At 43.5% G+C, this 26,146-nt stretch overlaps 1 protein-coding gene across 5 annotated transcripts in view; it reads left to right on the plus strand.

Annotated features, from left to right (window-relative positions):
• The window catches only part of LPP (LIM domain containing preferred translocation partner in lipoma), a 695,014-nt gene that overhangs the window by 66,964 nt on the left and 601,904 nt on the right, over positions 1–26,146 (plus strand). For all 5 annotated transcript variants that reach the window (XM_079921711.1, XM_079921716.1, XM_079921713.1 and 2 more), the window contains exon 2: positions 4,142–4,258. The gene's annotated coding sequence lies outside the window, so the exon portion shown is untranslated. The remainder of the gene's footprint in view (positions 1–4,141; positions 4,259–26,146) is intronic.

A 26,146-nucleotide genomic window follows, 5' to 3' on the forward strand; every position in this document is an offset into this window, starting at 1 on the left:
TATATTTCTGCCTCTAGCAGAACAGCTGTCCATAGTATAGTTTTAACTGCAAAATAATAAAACACAGGTCGTGGAGCTTGATTTTGAAGACTTGGGGTCAAGTCTTGGCTTTACCATTTACTAGCCCCCAAATCTTAGACAGTTGTTTGACCTCCCTGACCCTTAGTTTCCTCAGTGGACAATTGGGAAACCTTTTTCATAGGGCTGATGGACAGTTGAAATGAGGTCTTAGGCATTAAATTGGGGTTTTTACTACTGTCTGGCTCATCAATTGGATTCGAAGGACATTTTTAGATAGCGGTTCCAAAGAGTTTGCTTTTGGTGGAAAATGCATGGATGTGTAAGTTTTCAGGCATGTATTTTGTTTTATTTTTTGGATGACGAAATAAATGAATTTACAGTCAGGGGACACACAGTATCTAGCAGGCCTAGTGAACATACATGGCTTATAAGACTCAGTTATAGTTCTAATAAATTAGAACCACAGAACCATAGGCTTTGAGAAATTGTAGATAGAAGCTTTGGAAGATGAGGGGGTGAGAATTGATTAATGCACACTGCCTGCAGGCTCTGTGCTTTGCATGCTGGGTACGGCATCCCAAGAAATGATTTCATACACCCTGATGGGTAGGTGATATTAGCCCCACTTTGAAGACAGGAAAGCTTGAGCTCAGGGAGGTTAAATAATTTACACAGGTCCCATAGCAAAGCCTTGAACTTCGCCCTGTACTTGTGATGGCCTCTAGAAATCCTTTCCATTTACAGAAGTGACAAGACCTGCCTTTATCCCTTCATTCCAGGGCAGCCACAAGTTCTGGGCCAGATAAAGCAATGGAAATCGGCAGTCTTAATGTCCCATAACTTGTTTAATGAGTCTAGAAAAGTGTCTTGACTTTTCCTGCCAGGAATCTGCTCATTTGGAGCTCCTTTGACTGCACTCATTCATCAACCTTTACTTCTCTTTCTCCCTCTTGGGGAGATATTTGCCATTGGCCAGCTGCACTTTTGAGGTCAGGGGTGTATTTGAAGATGACTTCATATTTTCTTTAAGAAAAAAAATTACAGGTGGAAATTAAATCTGTTGAGCATTTCCCATCATCTCCTCCAACATGTGGTAGTGGGAAGAGGCAGCACGGGGCTGGGAGGTAGGGAGTTCTCACCTGGCGCCTATCACTGACCAGTGAGAGGACTTGGGCCAAGCCTCCCTTTCCCTTTCAGGGTTTCAACGTCTTCATCTGTAAACAGTGAGGGCACCATCAGGTGACTCCTAAGATTTTAAAACTCTGCATGTCTTGTGGTGTCAGAACCATCAGTTTCTGCTGAGCTGCGTAATCCTGCAGCTGTTTCTCTGCTACTTTCCAATCTTCAGGTTTAATCTATTCAACAATGTATAATTTTTTAAAGGGACGCTTTTATAGACACTTCTGAAAATAAAATGGGGGGGGAATAAATGGATGTTAAAAAATAGAAAACAACCAATTAAATGGTGTATAGTATGTAATTCTCCTTGGAAACTTACAGAGAAATCGAGGCGCACTTTAACAACTGGTAATTTAAATTGCATTTGAACTCTGCTAATGGTTTGTTTGCATGAGAACTTCAATCATTTCACAGTGGTTTTTTAGCAGAACTGCTTGTTCTCTTTATGGAAAAGAAGAAAAAAAATTGTTAGAAGAAAAGTTGACAGTGGAAAAGGGTAACCCTGTTCATTTGTGCATGGAGAGAAGCTAGCCAGTGCCTGAGACATTGCCCCAGGCCCAAGGTGGAGAGCTTTACCTTTCAGCGAGGTTTGAAAATCTGGGAAGTCAGCTGCCCTTTGCTGCTGTTGTAGAAACGGTATGATTGATATCTCCCTCTGCAAGGAGAAGCTTAGGTTTCCTGGGGCTTGGAGGTGGGGTCTTTTTGTTTTTATTTATTTATTGTTTTTGAGATTTTACTGTTCACAGAGCCAGTGTTGGACTCCTCACATTCCATCCCCTCAGCAAGTTTGAAATTATGCCTTTCTCTCATTTTAGTGAGATGGCTTTGAAATTTCGAATGCCCGTCAAGAGTGCTAGCTCTCAGGAAACACATTGCTTTGCTGGACTCACCTTGATTATACTCCATTTTCCCAACTTAGTCTTTTTCTGCTGTTAGGCTATATGCAAAAACTTTTTTTTTTTTAACATCTTTATTGGAGTATAATTGCTTTACAATGGTGTGTTAGTTTCTGCTGTATAACAAAGTGAATCAGCTATACATATATACATATGTCCCTGTATCTCCTCCCTCTTGCATCTCCCTCCCACCCTCCCTATCCCACCCCTCTAGGTGGTCAAAAAGCACAGAGCTGATCTCCCTGTGCCATGCGGCGTCTTCCCACTAGCTAGCTATTTTACATTTGGTAGTATATATAAGTCCATGCCACTCTCTCACTTCGTCCCAGCTTACCCTCCCCACTCCCTGTGTCCTCAAGTACATTCTCTCTGTCTGCGTCTTTATTCCTGTCCTGCCCCTAGGTTCTTCAGAACCTTTTGTTTTTTTTTTAAGATTCCATATATATGTGTTAGCATATGGTATTTATTTTTCTCTTTCTGACTTACTTCACTCTGCATGACAGACTCTAGATCCATCCACCTCACTACAAATAACTCAATTTCGTTTCTTTTTATGGCTGAGTAATATTCCGTTGTATATATGTGCCACATCTTCTTTATCCATTCATCCGTCGATGGACACTTAGGTTGCTTCCATGTCCTGGCTATTGTAAATAGAACTGCAGTGAACATTGTGGTACATGACCCTTTTTGAATTATGGTTTTCTCAGGATATATGCCCAGTAGTGGGATTGCTGGGTCACATGGTAGTTCTATTTTTAGTTTTTTGAGGAACCTCCATACTGGTCTCCATAGTGGCTGTATCAATTTACCTTCCTACCAACAGTGCAAGAGGGTTCCCTTTTCTCCACACCCTCTCCAGCATTTATTGTTTATAGATGTTTTGATGATGGCCATTCTGAGAGGTGTGAGGTGATACCTCATTGTAGCTTTGATTTGCATTTCTCTAATGATTAGTGATGGTGAGCATCCTTTCATGTGTTTATGCAAGAGCTTTGAAGCCGGTGTTCTGAGGTCTGGGTGTGTAAGTCCTGGTTTTCCTCTGAAGCTGATCGCGTGGCTGATGGCAGGTCTCTTGCCAGCGAGTGTCAGTGACCTCTTCTGTTACAGTGGCCGTACCTCGGTCCAGTGGAGCGAGCCCCGGACTTGAGCCCTGGGGGGCCTGCCACTCACTAATGGTGTGCTCCTGCGTGGCCACCTCCCTCCTCCGGCCCCCAGGTTCTTCTCCTGTCAGTTGGAAGAGTTGAAGTGGGTTATTTTTAAGGTCTCTCTCAACTTTGAGCTTGTACAGGTATTTGAAGATTGAATGGGATCATATTCACAAAACAGTTGTATGATTGGTTCAATACTGTTTAAAATGACAGCAATGAAAATGGGAGTAGTCATTTTTCTGGTATGTGGATTTCCCCTGTGTCTACAGAAGACACGTTTTGTAACAACCAGCTACCCTGGAATACTTGTCTGTTGGAATATATATTGCAGAATCCATAGCAAAACACTGATTGTTCTTAATGAAATAAATAAAGTCCTCCAGTAATGAGGACTTCCCAGGAAGCATCAAGGTTGTCCAGCCCTCTGCTGCTCACTGGCTCTCATGTTTTGGGCAAGGAAACTGAGGTTCACAGCGGCCACTAGATCCCATAGTTAGAAATCTATCTCCAAACTCATACTCCTTATCTCTGTTTATTTATTGTAGTTCAGATTTTGCTGTTAATTTTTCTTGCCTAAAATGTGAGTATCTAATTGATCTATCTCTTTTACTTCTGATGTTATGGTGAAGCCATATTCCCCCCGAAAGCTGAGGTATGAACACTGGGGTACCAGCCTTCTCTTTCCTCATCATTCTAAGGCACATTAGTGAAATAGAAGTGCGAGGAGCTGACTGGCCGCTCAGGAGATACCGAGGTCAGCCACTAGATTTGCGGGTTTCAAGCCTGGTCTTCATTCCCAGTATGGTTTACCCAGTAAGTTCATAAACTTGGGAAGTTCTACAGCTGGTAAGATCCTAGAGATTCATAAGCAACCTTCTTCTCCCATTTGCACAGGTGGGAACATTGAGGAAGCGGAACTGAAGACAGAATCCAGTCCCCTGATTCCAGTTCAGTGCTTTCTCTGTTGTTCTGCAGGACACTCATCGGAGGGAAGATATCTGTCCGCAGTTGGTGAGTCCTATGCAAAGAAGAAAACTTTCTCCTTTTGTAATCAATATGCATATTTTAATGAGTTTTAAAAAGCAGTGGTTTCCATTTAAAGCATGGGCACTGGTAACTAGGATGGGCTAAGAACTAAGAAGAACAAAAATGTTCTTCCTGTCTTCTTGAGCCGAGTTCACTGGCAATGGACAGGATATAATAATGCTAATAGAATGTGTGGCAAAGCAAAGGCAGGACTCAGCTCTTGGAAGGTGGCAGGAAGAGAAAATTGGAAGAAGATTTGGACGAATGAGGATTTTAGATTGCCAATAATTGCATTGCTTCCTTCTTTCTCCTTTGTCATGGAGGGAAGTGTTCTTGAAATTGAAGGACCAGAAAGAAAGTGTCAATGAACAGTGTTGTGGGCGTTTCTGAGGAAAAGAATTACTAGTATTGAGCGGCTCTTGCTCTCCCCGGTGCAAGATGCTTCTTCTGTGATCTTACTGTATTTTCACATCAACCCTTTGAGGTAGGGGAAGCTAAATTCACTTAGTCAAGGGTGTACACCTGTGTCTTAAAGGGCCTGCACGGGCTCCACAGGGATCTGAGTTTGAATCTTGGAATCCTGTTGCACACTGAGAAAGGAGAATGGTGAGCAGGTAAGGGAAACTTTCCCTTGTGTTTTGGAATTCCTCTGTGTTTATAGCAGGTAGAACATCGTATTCTAGAAAAGAATCGATGGTGTGGGATACCCTGGGCTGTAGGGGGATCTGAGGAAAATAGCTGGGGGATTCTGGGAAAGGCTTCTGTTTAGAATTCTAGATTTTTGCTCTCCATCTCCAGGGCCAGTCCCTATATGCCCCACCTCTGGCTTTTTACCAGATAAATAATATGTGTTGCCATGTTTATGGTGTAGTTTTTCAAAAGGGAGCAGATGCTGCTGTGATCCATAAAACCTAATTTCATTTAAAAGTATGGCTGAGTTTCCAGTTACATTTTGTCACCCTTTGCTTTCTTAATCGATGTATATTTAAAGAACACCCAGTGTTCTTTGCACCTATGGATCTGCATAAGATGAAAGGCTGGAAACCACTGCTTGGACTCTGTTAACATTTCAAACATGGTCTGAGATGTTTTGCCCTAAGCATATACTTTGAGCATCAGATGTAAACCTTTGTTCTCCGCTCTACTGCCTGAGTTTTTTCAGTGCTTAAAATTAAATTGTGATGAATATGAAGCCTTGTACTTGGATTCAAACAAAAAATCGAGTGTGTCGTGACAGAATGGGAGAGAGCACCTAACCAGGAGCACGTTGGAAGAAACTCAGAAGCGTCTGTTGTCCATAAGCTAATTATGAGCCAGCAGTGGTCTTCCAAAACACTGACGCAGCCTCAGATTGCAGTACAGAGAGAACGACGTGGGTGGGTGACCCTGCCAGAAGCTGGCAAGTCCCGAGGTCAGGTGGGCCTTAGGCTCAGTTTGAGCAGGACCTGGGCTCCGTTTCTCTGCAGTGCTCCTTGCTCTGCCCTCTTGTGCGTGTGTTGGCTTCATCCTCAGGATGTTTCCCCTCTTGGTCACGAGCTGGCTGCCTGCTGTCACCTGGAAGCTTATGGCAGCTACACAGTGGAGAAGAGGAGGTTCCTCCGAAGAGTATGTGAGTGCTGATACGGGGCAGAGAGAGGACTAAGGCTTTGTGGGCGACCATAAACCGTTTTTTCTACCCTTCTGTTGGGGCTCTCCTAGGGTGTTGGACTTCAGTCCTTGCCTCCTCCTCTGAAAGGGACGTTAGCCAACTGGCCTCTCCACACTAGGATGCTGAGAGGACCGGAAATGATGTCCCACTGTTACAGGAATGAGACCGGTAAAGGCAGGATGCAGGGCACACGTGACAATGGCCTTTAAGAATATAAAATGCAGTCAGAAGAGGGGCAGCATCTCCTGCTCATATGTGTAGCTCCACAGGCTAGTGGGATCTCTGGCACGTAATAGGTGCACAGTGCATTTTCCTGGATAGAAAGACTAAATCCAAAGGTAGTGACTGGCCCTTTTCCTGAGGGTGTTCTATCAGGTGCTGGCCAATTCTCTGTTGGAAAGCTTTAGGAATTCTAGCACAGATGAGGCTGAACTTCATGGTTTTATGAGAATGAAACAAATAACTGGACAGAAACAGGCTTCTGGGACCAGTACACCTTAAGAAGTTTGAGAGTGCATAAAAACGCAGTGAGTGTGGTGGCATGGGGTATCAGAAGACCTGCCAAATATTAGATGTGCAACCCTAGAAAACAACATCCCTCCACCTTCATTCCCCTGATCAGAGAATTAGGAATAATAATCGTTGTCCTGCCCACCTCTCGTGTTTGTTTAGAGCAAGTGGGTTGATAGATGCCAACTTGTTTTGCAAACTGTAAAGTGTGGTCCATACATGGTAGGTCATTACACTTGTTTCCTTCTTTAGTTTCAACATAAAGAATATAAAGAAAAATAAGACATTGACAATAAAGAAAAATATTGATCTTGAATATAAAGAAACATAAGACAATGGAATGTGCAATCCCCTGCACTGTTCCTGGTGCATAGTATATGCTCAGTGTGTGTCCTTCCTTCCAACTCTGTACCCACATCATCCCCAGGACCGGATGGGCAGTAATTTGTCCGCAGTCTTGGAAAGGAGCTAGACCTGGAACCTAGCTTAATGATCATCGTTGAAGTTGAGATGAAGTTGTGTATCATGATTACTTTCCATATTTGTTTTTGCTCTAGGCAGCAGGAGGTGGAGGGAGGTAGATTCAGAGACTGAGGAAGTCTCAGTGCTTTGAGAAATTCCCTAGAAGCTATAGTCTAGCCATTTGAGACTTGCATTGTTTGAGTAGATAATCACACCTGCTCTAGGCGTGACTGGCCTAGTGGGAGTCAGGAAGGAAATTATTTCCCTCTGTTGATACTAGTGTACAATTGTTGATGGTAGCCAAGGGCTTTCAGTTTTAATATTTCCTCTTTGGTCCTCAGAAGAATCAGGTATTAATCTCTGCCGGAAGCAAAGCATTGGTCACTTCCGTCAGAGGTGAAGGTCTTGGCTCCCTGCAGCCTGTCAGTCAGGTGATTTCTGGGCATGTGTGACCATCTGTATAGCCAGCTTTAATGCTTTTATGTTACTGCTTCAAAAGTTACGAAAGGATTTGTTGGGTCTGAGCAGGGACTCATCCAGACTCCTGAGGCCCTGTGGCTGTTCTGTAACCAAGGGATGAGTTGTCGGAGATGTTTTGCTGTCCATGTAAGTAGAAGGTGGAGCTGGCTCTTTTGTTTCCTTCCTCCTAATTCCACATGCTTCTATTTCCTGACCTCAGCACAGTGGACACACTTGTACTCTACCTTGGGCAGAGCCCTAGGTTGTCAGGAGTTCTCAGGTTCTCCCCCATTGGGCTACTATGTGGTGGAGGGGGGCTGATGGCGAATGGATGGAGAGCCCCCTGAGTCCTGTATAGATTGCTGCCAACTATTTACTCCTGGTTCACAGGGCGTGTGCTTGCTCTCTGCCCAGGTCTTTTTTTTTTTCTTTAACGTCTTTATTGGAGTATAATTGCTTTACAGTGGTGTGTTAGTTTCTGCTGTATAACAAAGTGAATCAGCTATACATATACATATGTCCCCATATCTCCTCCCTCTTGCATCTCCCTCCCACCCGCCCTATCCCACCCCTCTAGGTGGTCAAAAAGCACGGAGCTGATCTCCCTGTGCCATGCGGCGTCTTCCCACTAGCTAGCTATTTTACATTTGGTAGTATATATAAGTCCATGCCACTCTCTCACTTCGTCCCAGCTTACCCTCCCCACTCCCTGTGTCCTCAAGTACATTCTCTCTGTCTGCGTCTTTATTCCTGTCCTGCCCCTAGGTTCTTCAGAACCTTTTGTTTTTTTTTTAAGATTCCATATATATGTGTTAGCATATGGTATTTATTTTTCTCTTTCTGACTTACTTCACTCTGTATGACAGACTCTAGGTCCATCCACCTCACTACAAATAACTCAATTTCGTTTCTTTTTATGGCTGAGTAATATTCCATTGTATATATGTGCCACATCTTCTTTATCCATTCATCTGTCGATGGACACTTAGGTTGCTTCCATGTCCTGGCTATTGTAAACAGAGCTGCAGTGAACATTGTGGTACATGACTCTTTTTGAATTATGGTTTTCTCAGGATATATGCCCAGTAGTGGGATTGCTGGGTCACATGGTAGTTCTATTTTTAGTTTTTTGAGGAACCTCCATACTGGTCTCCATAGTGGCTGTATCAATTTACCTTCCTACCAACAGTGCAAGAGGGTTCCCTTTTCTCCACACCCTCTCCAGCATTTATTGTTTATAGATGTTTTGATGATGGCCATTCTGACCGGTGTGAGGTGATACCTCATTGTAGTTTTGATTTGCATTTCTCTAATGATCAGTGATGCTGAGCATCCTTTCGTGTGTTTGTTGGCAATCTGTATATCTTCTTTGGAGAAATGTCTATTTAGGTCTTCTGCCCATTTTTGGATTGGGTTGTTTGTTTCTTTGATATTGAGCTTCATGAGCTGCTTGTAAATTTTGGAGATTAATCCTTTGTCAGTTGCTTCATTTGCAAATACTTTATCCCATTCTGAGGGTTGTCTTTTCATCTTGTTTGTAGTTTCCTTTGCTTTGCAAAAGGTTTTAAGTTTCATTAGATCCCATTTGTTTATTTTTATTTCCATTTCTCTAGGAGGTGGGTCAAAAAGGATCTTGCTGTGATTTATGTCATAGAGTGTTCTGCCTATGTTTTCCTCTAAGAGTTTTATAGTGTCTGGTCGTACATTTAGATCTTTAATCCATTTTGAGTTTATTTTTGTGTATGGCGTTAGGGAGTGTTCTAATTTCATTCTTTTCCATGTAGCTGTCCAGTTTTCCCAGCACCGCTTATTGAAGAGGGTACCTTTTCTCCATTGTATATTGCCTCCTTTATCAAAAATAAGGTGATCATAGGTGCATGGGTTTATCTCTGGGCTTTCCATACTGTTCCTTTGATCTATATTTCTGTTTTTGTGGCAGTACCATACCATCTTGATTACTGTAGCTTTGTAGTATAGTCTGAAGTCCGGGAGCCTGATTCCTCCAACTCCATTTTTCTTTCACAAAATTGCTTTGGCTATTCGGGGTCTTTTGTGTTTCCACACAAACTGAAATTTTTTGTTCCAGTTCTGTGAAAAATGCCACTGGTAATTTGATAGGGATTGCATTGAATCTGTAGACTGCTTTGGGTAGTACCATCATTTTCACAATGTTGATTCTTCCAATCCAAGAACATGGTATATCTCTCCATCTGTTTGTATCATCTTTAATTTCTTCCATCAGTGTCTTATAGTTTTCTGCATATAGGTCTTTTGCCTCGAGTAGGTTTATTCCTAGGTATTTTATTCTTTTTGTTGCAGTGGTAAATGGGAGTGTTTCCTTACTTTCTCTTTCAGATTTTTCATCATTAGTATGTAGGAATGCCAGAGATTTCTGTGCATTAATTTTGTATCCTGCTACTTTACCAGATTCATTGATTAGCTCTAGTAGTTTTCTGGTAGCATCTTTAGGATTCTCTATGTATAGTATCATGTCATCTGCAAACAGTGGCAGCTTTACTTCTTGTTTTCTGATTTGGATTCCTTTTATTTCTTTTTCTTTTCTGATTGCTGTGGCTAAAACTTCCAAAACTATTTTGAATAATAGTGGTGAGAGTGGACAGCCTTGTCCTGTTGCTGATCTTAGAGGAAATGGTTTCAGTTTTTCACTATTGAGAATGATGTTGTCTGTAGGTTTGTCATATATGACCTTTATTATGTTGCGGTAAGTTCCCTCTATGCCTATTTTCTGGAGGGTTTTTATCGTAAATGGGTGTTGAATTTTGTCAACAGCTTTTTCTGCATCTGTTGAGATGATCATATGGTTTTTATCCTTCAATTTGTTAATATGGTGTATCACATTGATTTGCGTATATTGAAGAATCCTCACATTCCTGGGATAACCCCCACTTGATCATGGTGTATGATCCTTTTAATGTGCTGTTGGATTCTGTTTACTGGTATTTTGTTGAGGATTTTTGCATCTATGTTCATCAGTGATATTGGCCTGTAGTTTTCTTTCTTTGTGACATCTTTGTCTGGTTTTGGTATCAGGGTGATGGTGGCCTCATAGAAAGTGTTTGGGAGTGTTCCTCCCTCTGCTATATTTGGCAAAAGTTTGAGAAGGATAGGTGTTAGCTCTTCTCTAAACGTTTGATAGAATTTGCCTGTGAAGCCATCTGGTCCTGGGCTTTTGTTTGTTGGAAGATTTTTAATCACAGTCTCAATTTCAGTGTTTGTGATTGGTCTGTTTATATTTTCTATTTCTTCCTTGTTCAGTGTTGGAAGTTTGTGCTTTTCTAAGAGTTTGTCCATTTTTTCCAGGTTGTCCATTTTATTGGCATATAGTTGTTTGTAGTAGTCTCTTATAATCCTTTGCATTTCTGCAGTGTCAGTTGTTACTTCTCCTTTTTCATTTCTAATGCTGTTGATTTGAGTGTTCTTTTTTTCTTGATGAGTCTGGCTAATGGTTTATCAATTTTGTTTATCTTCTCAAAGAAGCAGCTTTTAGTTTTATTGATCTTTTTTTTTTTTTAGTTTTATTGATCTTTGCTATCATTTCCTTCATTTCTTTTTCATTTATTTCTGATCTGATCTTTATGATTTCTTTCCTTCTGCTAACTTTGGGGTTTTTTTGTTCTTCTTTCTCTAATTGCTTTAGGTGTAAGGTTACATTGTTTTTTTGAGATGTTTGTTGTTTCTTGAGGTAGGATTGTATTGCTATAAACTTCCTTCTTAGAACTGCTTTTGCTGCATCCCATAGGTTTTGGGTCATCATGTTTTCATTGTAATTTGTTTCTAGGTACTTTCTGATTTCCTCTTTGATTTCTTCAGTGATCTCTTGGTTATTTAGTAGTGTATTGTTTAGCCTCCACATGTTTGTATTTTTTACAGATTTTTTCCTGTAATTGATATCTCATAGTGTTGTGTTCGGAAAAGATACTTGATACGATTTCAGTTTTCTTAAATTTACCGAGGCTTGATTAGTGATACAAGATAGGGTCTATCCTGGAGGATGTTCCATGAGCATTTGAGAAGAAAGTGTATTCTGTTGTTTTTGGATGGAGTGTCCTATAAATATCAATTAAGTCCATCTTGTTTAATGTATCATTTAAAGCTTGTGTTTGCTTATTTATTTTCATTTTGGATGATCTGTCCATTGGGGAAAGTGGGGTGTTAAAGTCCCCTACTATGATTGTGTTACTGTCGATTTCCCCTTTTATGGCTGTTAGCATTTGCCTTATGTATTGAGGTACTTCTATGTTGGGTGCATAAATGTTTACAATTGTTATATCTTCATCTTGGATTGACCCCTTGATCATTATGTAGTGTCCTTCTTTGTCTCTTGTAATAGTCTTTATTTTAAAGTCTGTTTTGTCTGATGTGAGAATTGCTACTCCAGCTTTCTTTTGATTTCCCTTTGCATGGAATATCTTTTTCTGTGCCCTCACTTTCAGTCTGTATGTGTCCCTAGGACTGAAATGGGTGTCTTGCAGACAGCATATATACTGGTCTTGTTTTTGTATCCATTCAGCCCCAGTCTATGTCTTTTGGTTGGAGCATTTAATCCATTTACATTTAAGGTAGTTATCGCTATGTATGTTCCTGTTACCATTTTCTTAATTGTTTTGGGTTTGTTATTGTAGGTCTTTCCCTTCTCTTGTGTTTCCTGCCTAGAGAAGTTCCTTTAGCATTGGTTGTAAAGCTGGTTTGGTGGTGCTGAATTCTGTTAGCTTTTGCTTGTCTGTAAAGGTTTTAATTTCTCCATTGAATCTGAATGAGATCCTTGCTGGGTAGGGTAATCTTTTTTTTTTTTTTTTTTTTTTTTTTTTGCGGTGCATGGGCCTCTCACTGTTGTGGCCTCTCCTGTTGCAGAGCACAGGCTCCGGATGCGCAGACTCAGCGGCCATGGCTCATGGGCCCAGCCGCTCCGTGGCATGTGGGATCCTGCCAGACCGGGGCACGAACCCATGTCTCCTGCATCAGCAGGCGGACTCTCAACCACTGCGCCACCAGGGAAGCCCTGGGTAGGGTAATCTTGACTGTAGGTTTTTCCCTTTCGTCACTTTAAATATGTCCTGCCACTCCCTTCTGGCTTTCAGAGTTTCTGCTGAAAGATCACTTGTTAACCTTATGGGGATTGCCTTATATGTTATTTGTTGTTTTTCCCTTGCTGCTTTTACTATTTTTTCTTTGTATTTAATTTTTTATAGTTTGATTAATATGTGTCTTGGCGTGTTTCTCCTTGGATTTATCCTGTATGGGACTCTCTGTGCTTTCTGGACTTGATTGACTATTTCCTTTTCCATATTAGGGAGGTGTTCAACTATAATCTCTTCAAATATTTTCTCAGCCCCTTTCTTGTTTTGTTCTTCTTTTGGGACCTCTATAATTTGAATGTTGGTGCGTTTAATGTTTTCCCAGATGTCTCTGAGACTGTCCTCAATTCTTTTCATTCTTTTTTCTTTATTCTGCCTTGCGGTAGTTATTTCCACTATTTTATCTGCCAGGTCACTTATCCATTCTTCTGCCTCAGTTATTCTGCTATTGATTCCTCCTAGAGAATTTTTAATTTCATTTATTGTGGTTTTCTTCATTGTCTGTTTGCTCTTTACTTCTTCTAGGTCCTTGTTAAACATTTCTTGCATTTTCTCCATTCTATTTCCAAGATTTTGGATCATCTTTATTATCATTACTCTGAATTCTTTTTCAGGTAGACTGCCTATTTCCTCTTTATTTATTTGGTCTGGTGGGTTTTTACCTTGCTCCTTCATCTGCCGTGTATTTCTCTATCTTGTCATTTAGCTTAACTTACTGTGTTTGGGGTCTCCTTTTCACAGGCTGCAGGTTCGTAGTTCCCGTTGTTTTTGGTGTGTGTCACTAGTGGCTAAGGTTGGTTCAGTGGGTTGTGTAGGCTTCCTGGTGGAGGGGACTGGTGCCTGTGTTCTGGTGGGTGATTCTGGATCTTGTCTTTCTGGTGGGCAGAACCGTGTTCGGTGGTGTGGTTTGGGATGTCTGTGACCTTATTATGATATTAGGCAGGCTCTCTGCTAATGGGTGGGGTTGTGTTCCTGTCTTGCTAGTTGTTTGGCATAGGGTAGCCAGCACTGTAGCTTGCTGGTCGTTGAGTGGAGCTGGTTCTTAGCGTTGAGATGGAGATCTCTGGGAGCGCTTTCGCCGTTTGATATTATGTGCAGCCGGGAGGTCTCTGGTGGACCAATGTCCCGAACTTGGCTCTACCATCTCACAGACTCAGAGCTGACATCTGGCCAGAGCACCAAGACCCTGTCAACCACATGGCTCAGAAGAAAAGGGAGAAAAACAGAAAGAATAAAATAAAATAAAATAAAAAAGTTATTAAAACAAAAAATAAAAAATATATTAAAAATAGAAAAATTAAAAAGTAATAAAAAAAGAAAGAAAGAAAGATCAACCAAACCAAAAAAACAAATCCACCAATGATGGCAAGCACTAAAAACTATACTAAAAAACAAGCAAACAAAAATGGACAGACAGAACCCTAGGACAAATGGTAAAAGCAACGCTATACAGACAAAATCACACAAAGAAGCATACCCGTACACCCTCACAGAAAGAGAAAAAGGAAAAAACAATATATTTATATATATAAAAAAAAAGGGAAGAGAGCAACCAAATCAATAAACAAATCTACCAATGATAATAAACTCTAAATACTAAACTAAGATAAACATAAAACCAGAAACAAATTAGATGCAGAAAGCAAACCCCAAGGCTACAGTTGCTCCCAAAGTCTACTGCCTCCGTTTTGCGATGCTTCGTTGTCTATTCAGGTATTGCACAGATGCAGGGAACGTCAGGTTGATTGTGGGGATTTCATCTGCTGCTCCTGAGGCTGCTGGGCGAGATTTCCCTTTCCCTTCTTTGTTCGCACAGCTCCAGGGGCTCAGCTTTGGATTTGGACCCACCTCTGCGTGTAGGTCACCTGAGGGCGTCTCTTCCCTCAGGCAGGATGGGGTTAAAGGAGCAGCTGATTCGGGGGCTCTGGCTCACTCACAGCGGCGGGAGGGCGGGATATGGAATGTGGGGCGAGCCTGGGGTGGCAGAGGCCAGCGTGATGTTGCACCAGCCTGAGGCGCGCCGTGTGTTCTCCCGGGAAAGTTGTCCCTGGATCACGGGACCCTGGCAGTGGCGGGCTGCAGAGGCTCCCGGGAGGGGAGGTGTGGATAGTGACCTGCGCTTACACACAGGCTTCCTGGTGGCTGCAGTAGCAGCCTTAGCGTCTCATGCCCGTCTCTGGGATCCGCACTGATAGCTGCAGTTTGCGCCCATCTCTGGAGCTCGTTTAGGCAATGCTCTGAATCCCCTCTCCTCACGCCCCCCCAAACAGTGCACTCTTGTCTCTTAGGCAGGTGCAGACTTTTTCCTGGATTCCCTCCCGGCTAACTTTGGTGCACTAGCCCCTTCAGGCTGTGTTCACGCAGCCAACCCCAGTCCTCTGCCTGGGATCTGACCTCTGAAGCTTGAGCCTCAGCTCTCAGCGCGGCCCACCCCAGCTGGTGAGCAGACAAGCCTCTCGGGCTGGTGAATGCTGGTCGGCACCGATCCTCTGTGTGGGAATCTCTCCACTTTGCCCTCCACACACCTGTTACTGTGCTCTCCTCTGCGGCTCTGAAGCTTCCCCCTCTGCCACCCACAGTCTCCGCCCACGAAGGGGCTTCCTAGTGTGTGGAAACCTTTCCTCCTTCACAGCTCTCTGCCACTGGTGCAGGTCCCGTCCCTATTCTTTTGTCTCTGTTTTTTCTTTTTTCTTTTTCCCTACCCAGGTACGTGGGGGTTTCTTGCCTTTTGGGAGGTCTGAGGTCTTCTGCCAGCGTTCGGTAGGTGTTCTGTAGGAGTTGTTCCACGTGTAGATGTATTTCTGATGTATCTGTGGGGAGGAAGGTGATCTCCGCGTCTTACTCTTCCGCCATCTTGAAGGTCTCCCTCTGATCACCAGGTCTTATATTAGGTGCTTGGGAAATCGAGGTAATTAAGTTATAGCTTCTCAAGGGGCTTAGATGAAAGGACGGGGGAGTGGAAAGTATTGGGAACATTGGGGAAGGTTTCTAGGAGGAGGGGGCCTGACCTCAGAACTTCTCATGAACCATGGAGCTGCAGTTTGGCTGGACAGGTTCTGATGGTGGTGTAGCTGATGGCAGAACACAGCTGGGCAGGCAAGGAGCCTTTCACCTTCCACATGTGTTTCAGTCTCTGGTTTATTTTCCATCACTGTACTGCTGCCGAAAGCGTCATCTTGATTTTGATATTATTTCCATGATCACCTCCAGGTGGCCAGAGCATGCCTGGGTATATGTTACCAAGCCAGCAATCATCTGTACATTCTGTGGGACACAGGTTCCTTTCAAGAGTTCCTGATAGCCAGTCTCTTTTGGTCTACTCCCTAAACCTCAAGAAAAATGGTGGTGTTGGTAGAGGCCTTTAAAGTAATCCAGGACTGGACCTCTCAGATTGGAATGCTGTCTTCTCTATCTATCACTGCATAACCAGTTACCCCAAACTTAGCACTTTAAAACAAGAAACATTATGTCACAGGTTCTGTGAGTCAGGAATCTGGGAACAGCTTAGATGGGTACCTCCAGGTCTGTCCTGAGGTTGCAGTCTCATCTGAAGGTTCCGCTGGGGAGGACCCGCCACCAAGCTCAGTCACATCCTTGGCAGGATCCAGTTCCCCACGGGTTGTTGGACTGGGCGCCTCAGCTCCTTGCCGACTGTTGGCTGGAGGCTGCCCTCAGTTGCTCGCCTTATGGGCTTCTCCATAGGCAGCTCACAACGTGGCAGCTGACTTCCCTCAGAGCAGGTGAGCAAGACACAATCCCTCAGACCAAGTCACATCCACAGCCTTTTTGTAACCTAATCCTGGAAGTGACACACCACTTCCTCTGCCTCGTTCTGCTTGCTGAAAGCAAGTCCCTAGATCCAGCCCAGTCAAGGGGAGGGACTGCACAAGGGCCTGAAGCACAGGAGGTGGAGTTACAGGGGGCCCTCTGGGCGCTACCTGCCTCAGACACCCAAGCTTACACGGCAGGCGCTAAAGTGCATATTCTCAGTGCACCTCTGTGGATCAATTTTACTTGAAGACTTTTTTGGGGTAGAACTCCATTTAAAATCTGAATATACGCATTGGTATGTAATCACACAGAATGCAAAACTAGCATGGCTTTTCAGAGGAAGAACACAAGTTTTTTTTTTTTTTTTTGTGGTACACGGGCCTCTCACTGTTGTGGCCTCTCCCGTTGCGGAGCACAGGCTTCGGACGCGCAGGCTCAGCGGCCATGGCTCACAGGCCCAGCCGATCCACGCCATGTGGGATCTTCCCCTCTAACTCTTTGCCCTGTTTAGCAGTTAGGGCTGCTTTGGTGGAAATGTTTGCATGTTCTTACTTGAGCTCTTTGCTGTGCAGATGAGATGCCAAGACCCAGAGAGGGGACAGACTCTTCCCAGGGACACAGAGCCAGGGGTAGCCATGGGAGGGACATCTCAGGCACCTCAGACTCTGGCCCAGTGCGTCTCCTCCACCTCTCTGCACAGTCTCTGCCTCCAAATCAGTCCATGCAACTTTTAGGCATGTATTCTCTGCTTTTCGCAACCTCTGTCCTGTCCCAGAAAGAGATTGGGGAAAATAGGTCAAAATTTGGAGACTTGAGCCTTGGTGTTGTTCTTTTAGTTAAATTTCAGGGTGTACATCTCCTATTGAGTCACACTGTGTCCTGAAAAGTTGCATAAATCAGTATTACTTGGCTCAGACAGTGTGTCTCTGCAGTTATGAATAACATTTGTATTAAGAACAGTGAGCCAATACACAACGTTACTGTGAGACTGACAGGATCAGACAGAAAACCTCAGTCAATACTTTCTGTCTGGCAGAAAGCCCTTTTCCAGAGCATCCGTCTCCTCCCCCCACCAAAATAGTCTTTTTATAAAACCAGGCTCGGCAGTACGTTTTATAGAAGATGACAGGTTCCCTTAGAGCCCACCTTAACATTCCTAAAAATTAATGGAAATGGGAGACTTAAAAAGATGGTCAAACTCATTAGCAGCCCTGCAGCGAAAACAAGGCAGGCCAGCTTTGGTCATTGAGACTGGCACTGGCCAGAATGTTAATACTATTCCCAGCTCCACGGTTCCTTTTGGATTTCAGTATTTTTTTTTTTTTTTACTTTTGGTGCTTTCAAAGTGTTTCTTATCAATTATTTAACTTTTATTGAAAGTCAAAAGTAAGAAGTAGTTTTCATTGGGGGAAAGCAATGAGCTAAGTGGAATTTTTTTTTTTTTTTAAAGGATAATAGCTTTATTACTGATACGGTGCCAGGCAAAGGGGGACACATCGGGCTCCTGCCTCAAAAAACTATGTGTCCCTGATAAAGCGGAATTGGAATAGGGAGACTGTCATATATCAGCTGCATAATCTTACTTAAGTTGTTTAATCATTTTTAAACGGGTTTCCATATCTGAAAAATATTGTGCCGGTAGCACCTAGCTTACAGATTCTTCTGTGCTCACAGAACAGCATGACGTATTTAACGTGCCAATTGTGTATGCTTCTTAGTGCATAGTTGGTGCACATTAAACGGTTTCATTTCCAATCTCCTTAATAGTCTGTAACTGCTAGAAACCACCCTGGTTCTTTTCTTTGTCAGACCATTATCTCGATGTCCGCACTTTGCACTGTCTCGTCGGCTTGGGCCAGACCTGCAGCATTTGCATATGTCACCCCGGATTTCATCTTTTCCTGAATAACTAAAAGCCTTAACATTTATAATTTTGCTCAATGGCTCCCAAGACGTAAATACAGACATCAAAATATGCTCATGTTTTCTGGTCTTTGGAAATATAGTCGTTTTGGGAACAACTATGTGTACACTGTGTTTCATGAGGAAGGTCTATTAAGAAGTCATTGTTGGTTTTCATGACAAGATTGTTCAGTCCAGAGGATGAGCTCCACTCAGCTACCATCAGCCACCTCTTCCTTTGTAAATGGAAGCTTCTCTGGGACCTGCCCAGGGCTGACCCTCTCCCGTTCCTCTTTGGACTCCTTTAGGATGACATCACTTCCCCCTGCTTCAGTGGTGACTGGCTTGAGTTATATCAGTTATTAAAAATGATCTAATATTTTCCTCTTAAATCTAGGGCCCTGGTTTGTTCTATGATTAAGCTGGTGATTTATTTATAATATGGTACGAGAGACGGCTACAGCCACTCTATGATGTAATCTAAGAATGACATGAAAACAAAATAGGCTTTTACATAATGAAAGTGTTCCTGTAATACAGTTTAGGGCAAGGCTTTTTTTCCGTTGAGAATAGAGATGGATTCTTTACTTTCCCTCCGGTCCTTTCTTATCTCTGTTTCCCATTTGTAAGTCTTAAGGACTTTAAGTCAATTAAAAAAAAATCAGCATTTTAAACCCCACAAAGACTCTGGTTGGCTCTTCTAATCTCTTCTTGTCATCATCTTTGTTCCCCTCCCCCAATGCTCTCCTTGGCCTCTGTTTTGGCTACAGCTCTCTCAGCAGCCCTTAGCCTCCTCTCATCACACCATGGTCTTCACCATTCCTTTGCTTATGCTGTTCTTGCTTCAGGAAATGCTTCCCGCATCCTGAATCTTCTTCGGCAAAAGGCAGATATAGCTCACTGGTTCCTACAGATAGCAAACTTCTTCAGGCCAGCTCAAGTGCACCTCTTCCTCCAAGCCTTCTCTGAAGCTTCTGCCTCCTATTTAGAAACCCTTTCTCTGTATTTAATACCACAGCACTTAATACAACAGCAAGTTCCCCATCCCCACTGCAAGGAACACTGATAGAATATCAGAGTTAGAAGAGGAGAAAGGACTCAGGAAAACAGGGAGGGGGCCTTTGTAGTTCTGGTTCTGCTCCTAACACTGAGACACAGGGAGGTCACGGCCCATCTTTGAGTTTCAGTTTTCCTCACCTGAAGAATGAGTAGTTTGGGTTTCATTTCATGTGGCCGCATGGTGGATTGGTAGTGGCTCTTTGAGATGCTGTGTTGAGAAGGATTCTGAAGCGGTATCCTGACCGAGAAGGAAAGAGTCCGTGATCATTTAGCAGTGTCTGCCATGGCTGTGGGTGGGGAAGGGAGGGTGGAGGCGCACAGGAGGTCTCTGGGCAATTTTTGGACTGGATGATTTAGAGCTCTCTTTTTGTTTTACCTTCTGGGATGCTTTGATTTGCTGACTTTAAGTGTCTTGCCCAAGGTCACACAGGCAAGTAGTGGTTAGAATCCAATGCTCAGATGTAGAGATGGTTAAAAACTACATATTCTAATGCCCCCTGGCCGTGGGAGTTGAGAAGCTGGGATCAACAAGACTAGAGGGACCATGGTTTACCGGAGGCACAAGACTCCCCAAATTCTTCGTGTCCTTGGGGTGGAGTGGGCTCAGGAGATGCTCTTTACCTCTTTGCCTTCTTTGCTTCCAAAGAGTTATAATGTCTACAATATTCTAATTTATGTCAATGGTGGCATTTCAAGGTCAAGGTCAGAAAGTTAGGTTACTCTGCCAGGGTCTTCTTCCTGGGTCAAGGCTCACAGAGTTAACCCATGTTCCTTTGGATCCTCTGTGCCTCTCTCCCAGACCCCAGACAAAATGCTCAGCTCACCAAAGAATGCTAAATTGCTTGAGCACTAGGTCAGCTCCAAAAAAAAAAAAAAAACAGTCCTGGAACAGTGAGAGACAGAGAGAGTTAGATGAGGGAAAGGAAGGGGGCAGTTTAGGATGGATGAAAGAAGGAACCAGAAGTGGTTAGTGTGGAGAAGAGAGAAAGGGGATGCATGAGGAGGGAGCAGAGTGGGACTCTGCCATGGAAGGGGCCATGAACTTGCTCTTTGTGACCCCAGAAGGAGTTCTGGGAGCAGTGGGTGGAAGCAACAGAAAGACAGTGTGAGGGAGAATGTTTTAGTATTAAGAGCAGACCACAGTGGCATGGGCCATTTCAGGCGTTAGGGTTATTTAGGTAGAGGCTGATACTGATGGGTCCTCGCAGAGGAAATAAGACGTTGGACTAGATGCCCTTTAAGGTCGTTCCTGTCCAGAGAGCATGGAATTTTCTATAGACATGTTTTGTGTGCATTTTGTGTGCAAGTTAAATAATTTCCATTGTAAAGCGAAGGCTTTATGGAGGGAAGTGATTCTTCTTTTCTCCATGGTCTTGGCACACAGAAATGCTGACTTATCTTGGGCAATCTTGTTTCACTTAGCATTATTGATGAAGGAAAGGAGGCTAACTAAGGATGTCTTAGTACTTGTTTGTGCTGAATGCAGTTTTGAGGATGATTTCTGAGCTGCTTTTCAAGACAGTTCCAAAGAATTCTGTTCTCTTGGTGTCCTTCAATCCGCTCCCCACCCACTGCCCCCTCCAATGTCAACAACTTGCTTTTTCTGTACTATCAGAGTGCTTTGTTTATACCTCCAGTGGAGCATTCACGTTGCTTTGCTCTGCTGTGTAAGCAGATTTCCAGTCTTCCTTCTCCACGAGGTTGTAGAAGCTTCCTAAGAGCATAAATCCTGTCTTATTCCATAAGAGGACCCATGGTGCCCAGTGTAGCGGTTTGCAAATAATGATGATGACTCATTAACCTAACAACCGTGTATTTAGCACCTACCGTGTGCTAGACTATTCCAGGTGTAGGGAATAGAACCGTGAACAAAATCAGACAAACTTTCTCTTTGATGGGAACAGGCAACACGTAAATCAATGAGTAAATAGATAATATTTAGGTTGTGATCTATTTTCAGAAGAAAAATAAAGCAGGTTAAGGGCACAGAGTGTGGGGATGACACAGATTTAAAATTCATTGGTCCGAGAAGGTCTTACTTGGGTACGCAGGCACACGGGCCTGCAGGCGGTGAGGCAGTCAGCTGAAGAGAGGGGAAAGAATGTTTCAGGCTGAAAGAAAGCAATTGCCAAGGCCCCGAGGCCCGAAGCATGCCTGACGCATTCCAGAAAAGTGAGGAGGCCAGCGTGGCTGGAGTGGAGTGACCGAGGTGAAGAGTGCAGGAGAGGAGGCCGCCCATTCTCATAAAGACAGATGCAACAACAAATATTTGTTAAGCACGTACTGAAGATGCTCAGAAAAAAAAATTGCCTTTGTGATTTAAAGAATTCACAGCAATCTAAGAAAAGGATGACGAAAGCTTTTTCTGGCTTTCAGCTTTGATACAGGGACAGTGGATGGAGAGCTGGGACAGTACCGGGGGGGGGGGGGGCAGCTCAGAACAAGTCCAGTTGCGGAGGGTATGGTTTCCCTCCTGTCGCTCTCTGTGGTGGAGGACCCTCCTTTCTGAGTCTTTGCTCCTGCGTCAGGCGCACCTGCAGGGAGGCTGGGGCCCCCGGTGCAGATGGGCAATTGCATGCCTAATCACCCATTCAGACACCCACTTATTTGTTTTCCACATGCAAATATGGGTTTTTTGCAGATGGATTTAATATATTTGTTGCTTCCCCATTTTATTTAAAACAAAACAAACGACCAACCATGTCAGTTGAGGGCAACAAATAGAAACATGAGTATTATACGGTCTTCGCTATGCGCGCTGATTACATGGCTGAGAGGAATCCTAGGCAAATCAGTCTTTTCTCCGCTCAATTTTATTTTTACTTTATAGTACTCCTCTTACTCTCATTATTGTTTTAAAAAAATGTTTTAAGAGGGATGTGGTATTATTTACCCTAAATCATTTTCTCAATTTTTCAGGCTCCATGTTTTTACTGTGTGGTTTCCACGTTTACCTTTTGAGTTTCTGCACTTCTGGTCCATTGTTAAAAAAAAAAAAAAAAAAAGGCATCATGGGATCTCCCAAGGCCAATAGCAGGTGGTTCCTACAACTTCTTTAGCCTGGAAATAAACAAATAAACAACACAAATTAGAAGTACTTGCCCCTATTGATGCGCTATTATTACTTATTGTGCGAGATCATGCAAAAAGTCACTTGCATTTACCTGGGAGCCTGTAGGTCCACACCAATATCAGAGAGAGGGCTTTGGAGGGTGTCCGTTTTGATGTCTGATGACATTTCAGAGCTCTAGAGAAGAATGCCAGAATTGGTAGCTAACATTGGCATTTATTTTATCCCGAATGCCTCACTTTACAGTTAGGGGAACTGAGGCCCAGAGAGGTAAAATGACTTGTTCAAGGTGTCAGAGAGTAAGGGGTAGAGATCATACTTGAGCAGCTGGAGTCCTGGCAGGTGGCAGCCTCTGTGGCCGGGGGATGAAGAGACTGCTGGAGCCCCCAGAGGATCTCATCTCAAGGTGAGGTCTGTGTGTAAAGGGGGGGCCACGTGTCCCATTTTTTTCTCTCATAAACTAATTAAAAAATCCTTTGGGTATCAGATCTTAAGCAGAGATTGGGATTGTGGATAGGAATTGCTTGCAGTTTGCCTAAATAACAAGTTTGTGGACTGGATAAGAGGGATGTTGGGGTGGATTGTGTGTGTGTGTGTGTGTGTGTGTGTGTGTGTGTGTGTGTGGCGGGGGGAGAGAAAGAGAGAGAAAGAGGAGTGGGGGTGGGGAGGGAGAGAGAGGATGGAGAGGAACAAACTAGGAGGGAGAGGGCAGACCACTTGGCAGCAGGAACTAAATAATTAGGCGCAAGATTTCTGAGCCAGAAGGAAGTCTAAAGCTTATTGAACTGGACTGCTTTATTTTGTAGAAAAAGAAACTGATGTCCAGAGTGGTTGAGAGCCTTGCCCCCCAATCATCCAACTTGAACTGGGTAGTTAGAATATCACACCGGCAACATCCTTTGATAGAAACTTTTATTTGAAAAAGTACCGATCATCACTATCAAGTCGTATTTACTGGTTAGCCAGTAGGGCCACTCATGTGAGAGGAAGCATCTGCCTTCTTAGGGGTTCTTTTCTCAGAGGTGGCTTTGCCAGGAGGAGATTGTCAAGGTCTGTGACAGCTCCAAGCACAGGTCTTCTCTGTTCTTGCAGCCGTGACAGACACCTAATCAGACGTCAGATGAACGCTTGACCGACCACCCCAGTGGCCATCTTCCAAATGATTTTCTGAAAAAGTAAGGTTTGGAGATGAAGGCCAGTTAAGTAACATTTTCTGGATCTCTTACATGTCCTTTAATGTAGGACCCTTTCACTTTTAAATGTTAAACGTTAGGTTGCTGGATTACCGGAGATGTATGCGAAGTGCAAGGTGATATTTTCGGAGGTAGCCTGAGAGCAGGAAGGTCCGTATGTGTGAAAAGGGCAAACTTGTCAGGAACATATTGAGAGCGGGTCAACGGGTAGTGGCGGCAGGAATGATGAATGGTTCTGGGGACAGCCTTGACCCTGAAGGCCTCCAGGAGTCGAGTGTGGTGAGCGAGGGAAGGACTATTGATGTAAGACGCATTCAGCTTGCCGTGTCGGCTCTGTGCAGGGGCCCTCTCTGCAGCTGTCTGCCCTGAAGTACTCGCTGTCTTTTTCTCCTGCTGATACTTTGTGGCTTGATATAAATGCTTCCCACCGTGGGCTGGACAATGCCAGACACCGCCCGCAGCCTCTGTGTCCGTGTCAGACACAGCGTGTTGGGCGTTCAAGTGACTCCATCCTTATTCCCATGTCTTTCTCTTCCCTCCGCCCCACCATGCCCACCCACCTCCCCGCTTTGAGAAAAAAATCACCCGAATTGTTTGAAGGTTCCTTTATGTGGATTTGTTTGTATTTTTATTTTATTTTATTTATTTGTTTGTTTTTGGCTGCGTTGGGTCTTTGTTGCTGCACGCAGGCTTTCTCTAGTTGCGGTGAGTGGGGACCACTCTTTGTTGCGGGCTTCTCATTGCGGTGGCTTCCCTTGCCGCGGAGCACAGACTCTAGGCGCGCAGGCTTCAGCAGCGGTGGCTTGCGAGCTCTAGAGCGCATGCTCAGCAGTTGTGGCGCACAGGCTCAGCTGCTCCGCGGCATGTGGAATCTTCCCAGACCAGAGCTCGAACCTGTGTCCCATGCATTGGCAGGCCGATTCTTAACCACTGCGCCACCCGGGAAGTCCTCTTTTTATTTTGTTACTAATTTGTTTCCTGTTCGTATCTGAAACAAATTCACCTTATGTGAGACCACATTATAATATACTTGAATTCTCTTTGGCTCTGTGATTTCTTTTGTTTTTTCTTTTACTTAAAAAAGGGATATTTCCTTCTCTCCTCAGACCTAGCTTTCTCATCTACACAGACAATCTATTTTTGAAGACTCTTTAGGGAGTTGCCAACTTTGTTGGAACTATTAGTGTAGAAGCAATTCGGATGACAGAATCCCACAGTTAACTTGCTTTTCTAGAAACAATTTATTTTCCCTTTAGCTTCAAGGAGTAGCAGTGGGGAATAGGGCATTCTGAAAATAAGAAAAATGTGCCAAATGAGTTGCTGATTTCCAGCGAGGCACATGGAAAAAAGGTTTTGATTTCAGTGACCTCTCTGCTCGTTGGAAAACTCTAGGCTGGTAGATTTCATGATCCCGAGACTGAGTGCTCTCAGGTTACAGAGAGTGATGAGGGGAAATCTCAGGGTGGAGGGTGCTCTCTTATTGGGCTCAGGGCTGTTACAGAGACATAGTGTCCTTTGGCATTAAGACACATCATTTCTTCCAGTTGGGTCATGTTTAAGGACTAGTTCCACCAAATCCCCAAGTACTTGGAGCCCAGAGGGAACGCAGAGCGTTTGAAGAGTCAGCCTTAGCATGGATTGTGTTTCAGCGTGGCCAGTGGCCAAACTTGGTGATGCCTACTGGCTTTGTTCAACAAATTTCTTAACGTCTAGACACAGGCCCGCATCTTATGTGCCCCCCCCCCCCTTTTTGGTGGTGTCCCTATGTGATTCGTCTTGCATTTAGGTCTATTTGGTCTTAAAAATAACACACTAAATAAGAGGGCGGGTGAGCTGAGCTCCGACCCCAGCTCTGCTACAACCATCTGTGGAACTACCCTCAAAATTTTCATTTATTCAAGAAATATTTAAATGAGTACTTTTTACACATCAGTTACCTGAGACACAAAAAATGTGTAAGACACGGTTCTCACCTTGACTGCTTACAGTCGGGGATAGAGGACCAAGTACAAAAATAGATCACGAAGTGACTTCTCCTTTCTGGTCTCCCTTTTACATATGGAAGAGTCAGAGCTGGGCCAGGTTATGGCCGCGTCCTTTCGGAGGCTCACATGCGGTCATTTGTACAAAACTCATCAAACATCTGACAGTCACGTATCTAATTAAAAATTGACAAACATTTCCCTTTTCTCCCCAGTTTATCAGGGGTGATGTTGCAGATGAATGAGGAAGTATCTATAGAATGCTTTAATAAGCAAGTTGGAAAAAGACGTGCTATAACTTTGAGGCGTTATTATTAACGGAGAAATGAAAACAAGGGCTGATGTTTTTAGAGAGAGAACAGATGGTTCCTTTGTTTAGAATTTGAGTATAAATGAGAGAGGAAAAGAGATACTTGCCATATTGTTTAGGCCCTGAATGTGAGTGACTTTAAAATGCCAAAACAATCTGGTGAGGAAAGTCCCATGGATTCAAAATAGCTCCTACACTGATCAAACTATAATTAATTTAACAAAAAAATGACAGTAAGAAAAATCCTAATAAGAATTGCCACGGTGACAATTGACAGAACCTAACAAAAACTCCCATTTTTGTGTCAACTCTAGAAACTTAATTTTTCCTGTGTTCAGGACTTATACCACACAGCAGAACAAATTAGTGGGAACTGATTTAAAACTGTTTCTTTCTAAAGTCATCCCCGCC

This window comes from Stenella coeruleoalba (genome assembly GCF_951394435.1).
Source record: "Stenella coeruleoalba genome assembly, chromosome: 5".
Lineage (NCBI taxonomy): Eukaryota > Metazoa > Chordata > Mammalia > Artiodactyla > Delphinidae > Stenella > Stenella coeruleoalba.